At 38.8% G+C, this 11952-nt stretch overlaps 1 protein-coding gene across 1 annotated transcript in view; it reads left to right on the forward strand.

Annotated features, from left to right (window-relative positions):
- The window catches only part of PHAX (phosphorylated adaptor for RNA export), a 294590-nt gene extending 282945 nt beyond the window's left edge, over positions 1 to 11645 (forward strand). Inside the window, exon 6 of the transcript XR_011339399.1 lies at positions 11636 to 11645. The gene's annotated coding sequence lies outside the window, so the exon portion shown is untranslated. The remainder of the gene's footprint in view (positions 1 to 11635) is intronic.
- The last annotated feature ends 307 nt before the right edge of the window (positions 11646 to 11952 follow it).

Consider the following 11952-nt stretch of genomic DNA (forward strand, 5'->3'; position numbering starts at 1 on the left):
CAAATGTTGAAAAACTGTTGAATGGTCAGCTAGTTCTTCTGCAACTTCTCAAGCTGTTTTACAGGGAACTGCTTCAATAATGACCTACAGTTAGTTGCTGTCTGTTGCAGAAGGTTGTCTGTCACCCTCCTCATCTTTAAAGCTCTCATTTCCATTACAAAATTTTTGCAACCACTGTTAGGCTGTACATTTGTTGACAGTCGCCTGGCCAAAGGCTTGTTGATATTGCTAGCAGTTTCAGCTGCTTTACATCCCGTTTTGAACTCCTACAACAAAATTATTCAAATTGTCTTTTTTTGTCCATCTTTAATTTGACAGCATAGTGTAAAAAAGACAAAACAGTGAAAACAAACCCCTTAGCATAAATAAGTAGAGCAGATTTTGTGCTTTAAAATGGTATTCTACATGAATGTAGTTAAATAAAATTTGATCCAAAATAAGCATCACCATTTACAAAGCCAAATCTAGCAATTATTTTGCACTGGCTTTATGCTTTCTGTCTGAGTGAAGGCCTTTTTCAGTGTTGCATTTGGCAAGGATGAATTCAGGAGCAAATTAAGGTAACATTCAGCCTTTTCCTATCTGCTGGGTTGTGTTGTAGGCAATAGTAGGAGAGGAAGCTGAACAGGTAAGACTGACATCCTGTGCTAAATTTGAAGTCAGTTTAGGAAAGCAGATATTGGAACACATTTGGACAGGTGAAGACAATTCTCAGCTGCTAGTCATCACTGTAGGTACAGCTACAGAAGCCTTTTCTGCTGCTTTGTGAAGGAATAAATTTGCTCAGAGATGAGAGTTGTAAACAAAAGATGAGGAAAGCTCCCACAAGGACTGCTGAAAACGATCCTGGGGATATGTCCTCAAGGACGAGAGACTGTCTTTATTAATAGCTGTGTCTGCATTTAGAAGTGCTGTTCCTAGTTGTTTAATTTAGTGAATCTTTTATAGCAAGTGGTACTGAAAGCAATTTTTCCATGACAATGGGCTTATTCCGTACTCTTAAGGTGTTTTGGAGGAACTTGGAAAACAAGGTTTTTCGGTGAGTCTTTGTCAAATGGGAGGTTTCTGGAGAACTTCTATAAATGTAAACCTTTGAAAAATGAGAATTTTAGTAAAAATTCCCGAGGGTGTTTAATAAAGTAGTCTTTTTTTCATAATTGTATGATGCAATATAAACTTTGCAGATGGAAAATAAGACTTTGTAACGGAAGAGTATTCACTCTGAAAGAACTCTGTGGGTTTAATTTACAGTTACATTTAAAACTTTTTGGCCAGTCTTCATTTGCTACTGTTTGCAGCCAGTGGAATAAGTAGCAAATGAGAACATTCTGTATCCCATCAAAAGTTGTTAACAGACTTGAAAAGCAGAATAAAATAGTTTGAAACTTGGTTACTTTTCTAACGTGATTTTAACTTCAATGATTAAGTCTATAATTTATCAAGAGCTCACATTTTGACATCCTGAATCTTTGAGCCAAGCCATTTGGCTTTGGCTTTATGGCTATGTTCCATCCCTAGTTATACAATTAAGGAAAAACTATTTGCATAAAAGTAATGGTGTGTAGAGCAACAGTTCCTAAAAGGAAAAAAAGTGCCAGTTGGTTTGATTTATCGTTTCATTGTGCAGATTTCTGCCAAAGATATTCCAGCTAGTTGACTTTGTAAAGCAGCCAGACTGTGACCTGGCAGTTAAAAGTGCAGATACACACTGCTGCAGGGCAATAGCAAATCCAAACCCACTTAGCTGCGGCTTCTAGGCTGGCAGTGGTTTTTTTTCATATACTGGCATCGAAGTAGATGAAGTATTTTGTGTTGAGAAAGTGATTTCCAACTATTTTTGCATTCTACAGTTGTGGCTGAATGTAGTCGTGGATTACCCTGTAAATAGGGAAGTGCTTTATGTACTAGAGGAGAGAGCAAATGAGTCAGTTTTCCAATAGTACGTTGGCTTTCTGCAATACAAAATTACATAGAATTCTGTATTATGTCTGGGGGTTTGGGTATTAATCACAAAACCATGCTTCCTGTGAAAGTATATGCTGGACAGGAAAGAATGTGATATTTTTTTAAGACCTATAGCTATAAATTATGCATCAAGACTTTCAAACTTCCTCTCAATTTTGTTGTGTTCCATCACTTGAAAAAACTAAGTTTGAGTATCTGTATGATTATGCCTTACATCTTGTGCAGTTGAATCAATTCTACTCTGAATTTTATAAGACTATTTCCTAATGAAAGAAAACACTTTTCTCATCTAACAGGATTTTAGAGGGAACTTGTTTCTTTTCTGCTCAGTAACAAAAAATGATATAGCTATTGCCCTGCTTGAAACTGATTAATTATATCTTCTCGTGAGAAAACGAGCACATAAGAGGTGTAGGCTTAATTAAACTCTGTTAACTGGCTATATTTTCCATCTTGGGACAGGTTGTGAAAAGAATGTCATTTAACCACAGTGTGAATCACACTAGCTTATTTTTTCCTCAGCTGTCTGCTTTTAAGATAGACCATGGATGAATGTATTGTACTTGGATATCATTTTCATGATCTAACACTTACAATTGCAGGAACAACTTGTGCAAATAAGTGATGATTGTTCCATAAGTTCTTGGAAAAAGGCAGGAAGTTGTATTTTGTGTAAGGAAGAGTATTTGGACCAGTAGTGTGATTCCAAAATAACTATGCCACCCACCCAGAGGTAAAAAACAGTGTCTTGCAGAACAACAGGTTTAGAAAATCTTCCCAGACAGGCCAAACAGTTATCCTGCCATCTGTACTGTACTGTGCTTGAGATGTTGCTGTGGCGTGAGTATAGTTATGCACATGCAAGGAAGATACTGCGATTTTTTTTTTTTTTAATAAAACATATTAAAACCAAATCAAGGAACTTGTGTCTGAAGAGGAAAGGACAGGAAAATTTTGTTTTTAATGTAGTGGAAGCTTCTGTAATCAATAATTGCACTGTTATGTTATTCTTGTCATCTGTGGATCTCAGAATATTTATAAAAATACACATGCCAATGCATGGAAGGTTGTAAGCATTCTAATTTAAGCAATTAGAAGCTTTCTGTGTCTTGTGTAGATACAGTCCTTTGTATCTGCAGAGCTTATTTGCTTTGACATTGCAAACCTGACATACAAAATTTGGTCTTAAATTCATGAACATATTAAAATTATAACTGGGGATAAGGTGTCTTAGTTTAATTATTTGAAATGCTAGAAATCTCATGAATGTATGAGGGCAGGTGTCTTACCACCAGTGACAGCCAAATTAGTAAGTGAGCAACTCCGAACTGCTGTAAACTTGGGAGGTCTCCATTTCTTATTGCTTTCTGGGTTCTTCATGGTAAGCAAGGAACAAAAGCTGTTGCCTGAAGATGCCACGGCTGACATCAGGTGGATTTTGGAGCTTGTTTCTGGTTTCCATTAGCTGCGTAGGTATCCATTCATGCTAGAAACGGTACTTTTGCCTTGGGAAGCTTCAGAAGACATAGCTGGTGATGAAGTACATAGCAGAAAGCTCAGGAGGGAAGGAGGGACGTAAGCGTAAGTTAAGATAGTACAGAATAAAATGATAAGGAGTTGAAGCTGTATTTTGGGGAGTGTAAAGTAAAGGAAGGTGGAAGCATGGGGATCAGAGCTCGTACAAAATTCAGCCACTTACCATTAAGTGTAATTTTTTAAAGAATGGCGTATTTCTGCTGAATTTTTTTCAAGCCCTTCAAAAACACCTACTCAGAACATTGCTACTTGCAGAGGAAGTTCTAGAAAATTCCTACTAGACTGGTATAAATAAAATAGAATAATATAATTTCAGTGTATCTTTTTATTTACTTAGGTTTGTATAGTGAGGGGAAAACGTTTATGGTAAATAAGGTAATCGTGTATTCTACACATCTGTAGCACAGTACGCACTGTATAAAAAACAGCTCAGAGACAGAAAACAGTCATCTGTAAGCAATTACAAACACCCCATGGTTTTGCCCATTCTACCTACATAGGTGTCTACATAAAAGTGACTGCTTGCAACAGCATCAGAACAAGAAGTTTTGTCTGTCCATGTGTTTGTTTATAGTCCTCCCATTGGTTTTTGAGTGCCCTCAAACATTAAAGATTCTATTTCTTTATTTCTTACTTCATTCAGCAAAGACATGATATTAATGAGAGGTTACAACTGAAAGAATCCAAGTGTTTGACATTCCTCTAATGGGATTTGGGGCTGTTTGCTGAGCAAGCTGGATCGCTGTACATGCAACAACAACTCCTTTCAGTCTGACTGTGCCAGTGTTTCGGTGATGGCAGATTCTCATGGATCATGAGAATTTTGCTTTCGCATTCGCTTTCTTCCTCTATTGAATGCATTTAGCACTATTCGTATGACAGCCTTATTGCTGTACTTTTGTATGAATTTTTTAGGTTCTACGTGCCATGTACTAGGCTGAAAGTATTTGATGTTTCAAGTTTTGGACGTGTAATCCCTCACTGTGTATATTCTCCTGTGTACTCCTCTAAAAAGGAGATGAGTTACTCTGAAAGGAGTCCTGTGATTACCCGCTCCAGGGCTACCAAAGCCAAGAAAGGAGGGAAAACCAGAAGAGGTGCCAGACCCATATGTCAAGGGTTGCAGATGATGCAGCTGCATGTCCATGGTGTGTATCTGCTGAACATGGATGCTGGCATAAATCTGCCATGTTCTGCTCCAGCCAATGCCAAGGGCAGGGCTTCTTTGGGGTGGATTTTGGTATTATTTCACTAGCACAGCTTATTAAAACTTCAAAGTAAATATAACATAAAGCATGTGATACATACGGATATAATGTGAACGTAAGTCTTTGTGACTGCTAACTTTCTTACACTATGCTGTCTCAAAATGAGTTGTTTTTAGGTTTTTTTTAACCAGGATATTCTTGGTTTTATTTACAGTTTCAAACAGTTTTTATCAGCAAAAGTCTTTTAACAAGCAGCAAAGCATAAGAAAAAATAATTGTTGTGCTTCTGACAGATTTGCTTAGATGTGCTTTTAACTCTCATTTCCTGATTTGTGTTACTTCAGCCATCCTAATCTGTTTTTCTGTTAATTTCTGCTCAACCTAATCTGATTCACTGAAGCTCCCTTATCTTACCTCTGTTGCTTCTTTTAGCTCTCTTCAGCAAGTTTTATTGGCTTTCTTCAGTATCAGGGAAGTCCTACTGCTGTGGTAGGTCTGTCATATCCTCTCCTTAGGTACTGATAAGTGTCCACTTAATTCCTCCAGCCTTTGACGTTTCACCCTACCCTTACTCTTTGAAGAATAATTCAATCAGTCAGTCAAAGCTTTATGTGCTTTCAGTGGTCTACCTTTGCCTTCAGTATCTAACACCAGGAAGGAGGACTGGTTTAACAGTCACAGATTGACGTTTACAGCTTCAGATTTTGCTGATGTTTTGCTTTTTGGGGTTTTTTTTTGGTTTTGTTTTGGTCATTTACTTGAGGAAGTCTTCATATACAGCAAGGAACACTGTCACTTGATGGGAGTAATATCAGGACACAGAGCTAATGAGCTGTGATTTCATACAGACAAGAGCAGTGTTGTTCATTCAGTAGCTGTCACAACAGAGTATGCACAGGTGACAATGTGAGGCTGCAGCCTAAGACATGTTTTTTGATTTCAAAACCTCATTTTTGGAAAGTTTTCACTATGTTCACCTATTTTCTGGGTATTTAGCTAGAGGGATCTTTGACCTTACAACTTATGATAACTTGGACGTGAGCACAAAACTATTTTACTCTTTTGTTTCTGCTTCTTCTCATGGGTGTGTCTGTAAGACACCATTCACCCTGGAACCCATGCAGACTGAATTCCTGGCTTAGGAAACTCAAAATCGCTGCTGACCACAAGAAGACCAGCATCTGCTCCAAATTTTGTCTGAAGGTTAGGCATTGTGTGTGTGTGTGCATGTGTGTGTGTGTATTTACCCATATATGAATGAAAAATAAAACAATTTTTTTCTTTTTCTTGAGGAAGGAATCTGTAGCCTTGTCCTTGAGGAAAGCCACTAAAAAGTGTAGAACCGAATAAACTCCAGAGACAATTAGAACAAAAGAGACTCCATCTATAAACTGGAGAGGGGCAGATTTAAACTAGAAATAAGGAGGAATTTCTTCACCATGGGAGTTATGAGGCACTGGCACAGGTTGCCCAGGGAAGTTGTGGATGCTCCATCCATGGAGGAGTCAAAGACCAGGTTGGATGAGGCCTTGGGCAGCTTGATCTAGTGCGGGGCATCCCTGTCCATGGCAGGGGGGATTGGATGATCTTTAAGGTCCCTTCCAACCCAAACTATTCTATGATTCTATCTATGACACTATGAACCTATGATTCTATGATTCTACAATCTTTGTTTTAGAAAGAATTGCTGTAGATTAACCTAGGGAGAAGATGTGGTAGCTACCTGAACAGATCTCTAGTGTTAAGGATGATCTTAATAGCCAAGGGAGGTCGTAATTGCCAAGCATCTCATTAATCTGAACTTTTTTTTTTTAATCAAAGTTAGTTTCATTCTTGCAAAAGAAAATTTCTAACTAAATGTACTTTTTTGTCCCTTGGTCTTCTTGTCTAATGAGAAAGATATATGGGAGACCTGTCATACACAAATATCCTTCCTTAAGGATCACTGTGTCTACAGAACCAAAGAACCAGGCTCTTGGGCAAACAGTTCCTCATTGCTCTTGGGCGTCCAGACAGCAACAGTTTGTGTGTCCACATGATGGCACTGGTTATAAGGGGATCACAGTATGAATGACTTTCATTAACCAGCAGTAGGGAAATAAGCTGTCTGCCATGTGACACATAAATGCTAGTGATGTTTTAAAAACCTAAAATCTCTTTGTTAGTCATGAATCTGAAAAGAAGAGTTCAATAATGATAATGAAAAAGTACATGTAGCTTCTTTTAATGTTAGCAGTGCAGTAACTTCTGCCTCATATTATGATGTGTTTCAAAAGTTCTTTCCTACTGGAATGTGTCCACTGAAACAATAACTTGAAGATAACTCCTTTATCAAGTCCTTTCCTGTAGCTGTGGACCAAGGTCAACTGCTTGTAAAAAGTACTCTCGCAGAGAATGTAGTAAAATCCTGTTGAATGTTTACTTTGAATTGTTTGGAAATGCTCAGAGTAACTTCTGGTCAAAAGAGACAGGAAAATACAGAAAATATTTGTAAAACTGGATTTTGTAAAACGTGTTCAAGGCCAGGTTGGATGGGCCTTGAGAAGCCTGGGCTGGTGGGAGGTGTCCCTGCCCATGGCAGGGGAGTTGGGACTGGATGACCTTTAAGGTCCCTTCCAACCCAAACCATTCTACGATTGTATGAGTTTTAGTGAGTTTTGCCTTATAGCTAAACAAACAAAAAAAGTTGATTAAAATGTAGCAAAGATCATTTCCCCATGATGATGATACAACTTCCTGTAGGCAGGAAATCTCACAGTCTTTTATCTTTCCTTCATGAGGGAATAGTTTTCTGTGTTTCTCTAATTGAAATATTCAGCTCTTTTCAAGGCCTCAGAAATGTGTTTGCTTCTTTTTTATTTCTTGGATCTTTTGGGGGAGGTGAGATTTTCTTTTTTTTAGCATGTTTTTAGCATGCAGCTCCAAAGAAATTGAAACACACTGGATCAACAGTGGTAGGCAGGTTTTTTTTATGTTAAAGAAATTGTTTAAACCCAGCTATTTTTAATAGCTGTATTTCAGATTTAACTCACTCCAAAATACCACCTTGCAGATCCTTACTTAGTTTAAATGTAAAATGTAAAATCAGAGAAATGTAACTTACCTACAGTTGAGTATTTAGTGCTTGGTTTAGGTTTCTGGAGAAAATGCTGGAAATAATTTTAGTTTATTGGAAGGTCTTAAGTAGAGTTTGTGGTGGGTAAAATTCATACCTATTACTTCAACTAGATATATTTATCAGTATCACTTCTCTCTTTTCCAACTCTGACTCCAAACTACTACAATATCAGCCTTGCTGTGTTGACAGTGTTTCTCCTGCAAATCAAATAACATGCAAAAATTTGCAAAACCATTCTCTCTGTTACATAACAGAGACTTGATTTTCATAGGTTTTTAACTAGATGGAAAAAAAAGTATCATCAGCTTTTCAGTATTTTTAAGAAATATATATGAGGGAGAAAAAAGCAAGTTTATTAAGTATCCCAGTGTTGTGGCTGTTTGCAAAGACACTTAGATAGTGTACATTTAGCTTACAGATAGCCTATTCGTCTCACTTGACTACATGTACCTGGTGATATTATTCAGAGCTTAGTCATCAGCCTAGGCTACTTATTTCTCTATTAATCAAAAAGTAAATGTCATGTTATTTTCTGTTCCTATTAAATTCATGCCTATTTCCACTCAGGAATGTACACTTTTTACAAAACTTCCACTCCTTAAGTGTGCATGGGGACTTTTGGGAAACAACACAAAAATGAATGTTTCAAATGCTATCTATGGCATTTACTCCCATCCTGTCTGTGCCATGGAAATAAAAGTTATGGATAACAAGCAGTCACAATACAGTCATTGAACAAGAGGAAACACCTGGATCCAAGCACAGTCCACAAGGAAACATGCAGCACTTGTCCATTCCAGACAAATGCTAAGAAGTTGCATAATCCCAGAGTGGTTGTGAGGAAACTCTTATTTCAAACACCATCCTTTCAGGGAAAATGCCAGTAATCATGCATTTGAGAATTAATTTCTCCAGAGGGAGCAAGAACACATGCATATGCAATGTAATTACACGCTAAATCGGTACCTGGATTTATGCTAAACATTTGACAATATCCCACGTAAAATTCTTGTCAAGTTGAAGAGACATGCATTTGAGTGATGGACCACTCGGTGGATAGGGAATTGGCTGGATGGTTGCACTCAAAGAGTTGTGGTCAATGTCTCAATGTCCAAGTTGGGACCAGCGACGAGTGGTATTTCTTGGGAGTTGGTATTGGGACTCATGCTAACACCTTTGTTAGAGATATAAACAGTGGGATTTAGGGTGCCCTCAGCAAGTTTTTTTGTGATACCAAGCTGTGTGGTGTGGTTGACATGCTGGAGGGAAGGGATGCTATCCAGGGGGACCTCGCCACATTTGAGAGGTAAGCCTTTGTGAACCTCATGAAGTTCAACAAGGCCAGGTGCAAGATCCTGCACTGGAACTGTGGCAATCCCAAGCGCAAATACAGGCTGAGTAAAGAATGGATTGAGAATAGTCAGAAGAGAAGGTCTTGAGGGTGCTGGTGGATGAGAAAGCTCAACATAAGTCGGCAATGTGTGCTTGCAGCCCAGAAAACCAACTGTATCATGGGCTGCATCTAAAGAAGGGTGACCAGCAGGTTGAAGGAGGTGGTTCTTCCCCTCTGCACTGCCGCTGAAAGACCCCACTTGGAGTACTCCATTTAGTTGTGGAGTCCTGAGCACAGGAAGGATACGGATGGATCTACTAGAGCGACTCCAGAGGAGGGCCATGAAGATGATTGGAGGACTGGACCACCTCCCCTGTGAGGAAACACTGAGAGATTTGGGCTTGTTTGACCCAATGTGGGTTGTTTGACCCAATTTGGGCTTGTTTGACCCAATCTCTCCCATGTGGGAAGACCTTACAGCAGCCTTCCAGTACTTAAAAGGGGCCTACAGGAAAGCTGGGGAAGGGTTCTTTATCAGGGAATGTAGTGATAGGGCAAGGGGTAACAGTTTTAAGCTAAAAAAGGGTAGAATTTTATTAGAAGAAATTTTTTTGCTGCAAGAGTGGTGAGGCTCTCAAGCAGGTTGCCCAGAGAAAGTATTGAAGCTTCATCCCTGGAGTTGTTCAAGGCCAGGCTGGATGAGGCTTGAGCAACCTGATCTAGTGGAAGGTGCCCCTGCCCATGGCAGGGGGGTTGGAACTATGTGATCTATATGGTCTCTTCCAACTCAAACCATACCATGAATCTATGATTTTTGCCCACTGATATCAGAAAGGATTTAATTGATTTATTTTATTATTCAAGTAAACAGCTGAACTGCCTTGTGATGCTGGGCTCACTTGTAACTAACAAGCGTTCATGGACACAGAGGCTCATTTGTGGCCTCAAGAGGTGGATAGCCATGTAAAGGCATGTGAAGAAGCTAATTTAAGTGCTCAAAGTCATTATCTGAGTACTTGTACTTATTCTGTGATCAGAACATATCTCCAGGTCTTTCACTCACTGGTCAATTCTCAGCTTCCAACAATTTTTTTATTTGTCCCTGTGTGCGTATCAGGGAGGCTCTATTCTAAGATGGAAACCCATTTCAGCTACTTGAATCCTCAAATTTTCTTGCCTCTTATGTGACATGTTCCCTCTTCACAAATAACTTCATGGTCTACCTCTCCTACTAGTTCTGTTTTTCAAGTGCATTTCAGATTTTTGTGTTCTTATGGTCTCTCATATATGGACTGGAGAAGAAATGCTACTAGTACTAGCACGCTCAGTTCTTCGTAGGGTTAACATCCAGGTTTATTCGTCACCAAACATTGTGCCAGCAAAAGGCCTTTGTACTTATACTTGCTTTTGCTAGGGGCATAAGATGAAAACAAGAAATAACTTCAGATTGCTTCTTAGTTCTTCTTCCAGATCTATCAGCTTAGTTTAAGTGACTTAAGGACTCAGGCAGAATCTATCTGTTGAGAAGATAATGCTTCCTACCAATCCTCTCTCAAGGTTCCAAACAGAGAGCAACCAATTGACCTCTGTTGTGTTGTCCTACTTCTGTTTTCCTCCAAAGAAGGAATGACTTCTCTTAGGGATAACTTGAATCTTCTCTTCTTTGTCCATACTCCACAACACATTTATGCTTGACAGATTCATCCCTAGCACTATGGCTTTAACAATGTCATTTGCCAGAAGGCCATTCTGCATTGCGGTCTATCTTGATCCTTCTCCTGCCCAGTTCCTTTTTCTTGACCCCTCATCTCTGTTTTGTCAAGGTTTTCTTCTTTTCTTTTCTCCCTTAATACCTATTTTTCTGTCAGTTGCTGCTCTTAGGGGAACAGCAAACCTATTTCCCCGCTTTGCTTGTTCTTTTATTTTTCCTTGACTTTGTGATCAGTTTTCTCTTCAAAGTTATTTTCTTTGTTTATTGCGGTGTACTGAGCCAGCAGTTCCCTGCAGATGAGAGGATGCCTGTGTATTTAAGTTTCATTATTTTCTCCTTCACATTTTCAAGCTCACATCTAGTTTACTATTGTCTCCAACTATATTTGTAATCACACTTGAGCCTATAAGTTTCAATAGGCTTGTATGGAAAAGCAGATTTATCAGGTACCTGCTTAAGGCTGGCATATGTTCCAGAGGATCTGCATCCAACTAACCTCTTTGTCTAGTCTTGCCTTATTAGTCTTTACCATTTTTTTGTCCCTGTTCTCAAGAAACTATGACACTTTCTTTAAGGATAGTACTTTCCTGGAAGTACATTTTCAAAATCACACTGGATGAGTAAAAAAATTATTTTCTTTTAAATTGTTAATTTTGTTCATAAGGTTATTTGGAAAATGTAAACCTATCCACAGATGCTCAGAGGATAACTTAGCAGAAAAAGCACAGCCTTTTTCATCAGATCATTACAACTACGCCTTAAAGTAAGTCAGTCAGAGATTAAGTGATCCACGGTAAGTAGTATACAGCTCTTGCTTAAGCATGTGTACTGTGATGGACATCTGAAGTGGAGTTCAAAGCACTTCCAAACAAACTTATACCTCAAGAAGTGGTATCTGTTTCTTGGTAGGTAAGAATAACAATGCAAGTGATTTATGATACTGCTTTTCTTACAACCAGCTCAGCCTCAGGGTTGCCAAATTAGATTAAGGTGAGAAGAGAAGCTCTCAAAATATGTTGTTTCCCTCTGTGTGAGTCAGACCACTACTTGAGACCCTCCAGCTACCCCAAACTTGCACGCT

Source organism: Phaenicophaeus curvirostris, chromosome Z (genome assembly GCF_032191515.1).
Source record: "Phaenicophaeus curvirostris isolate KB17595 chromosome Z, BPBGC_Pcur_1.0, whole genome shotgun sequence".
Taxonomy (NCBI): Eukaryota; Metazoa; Chordata; class Aves; order Cuculiformes; family Cuculidae; genus Phaenicophaeus; species Phaenicophaeus curvirostris.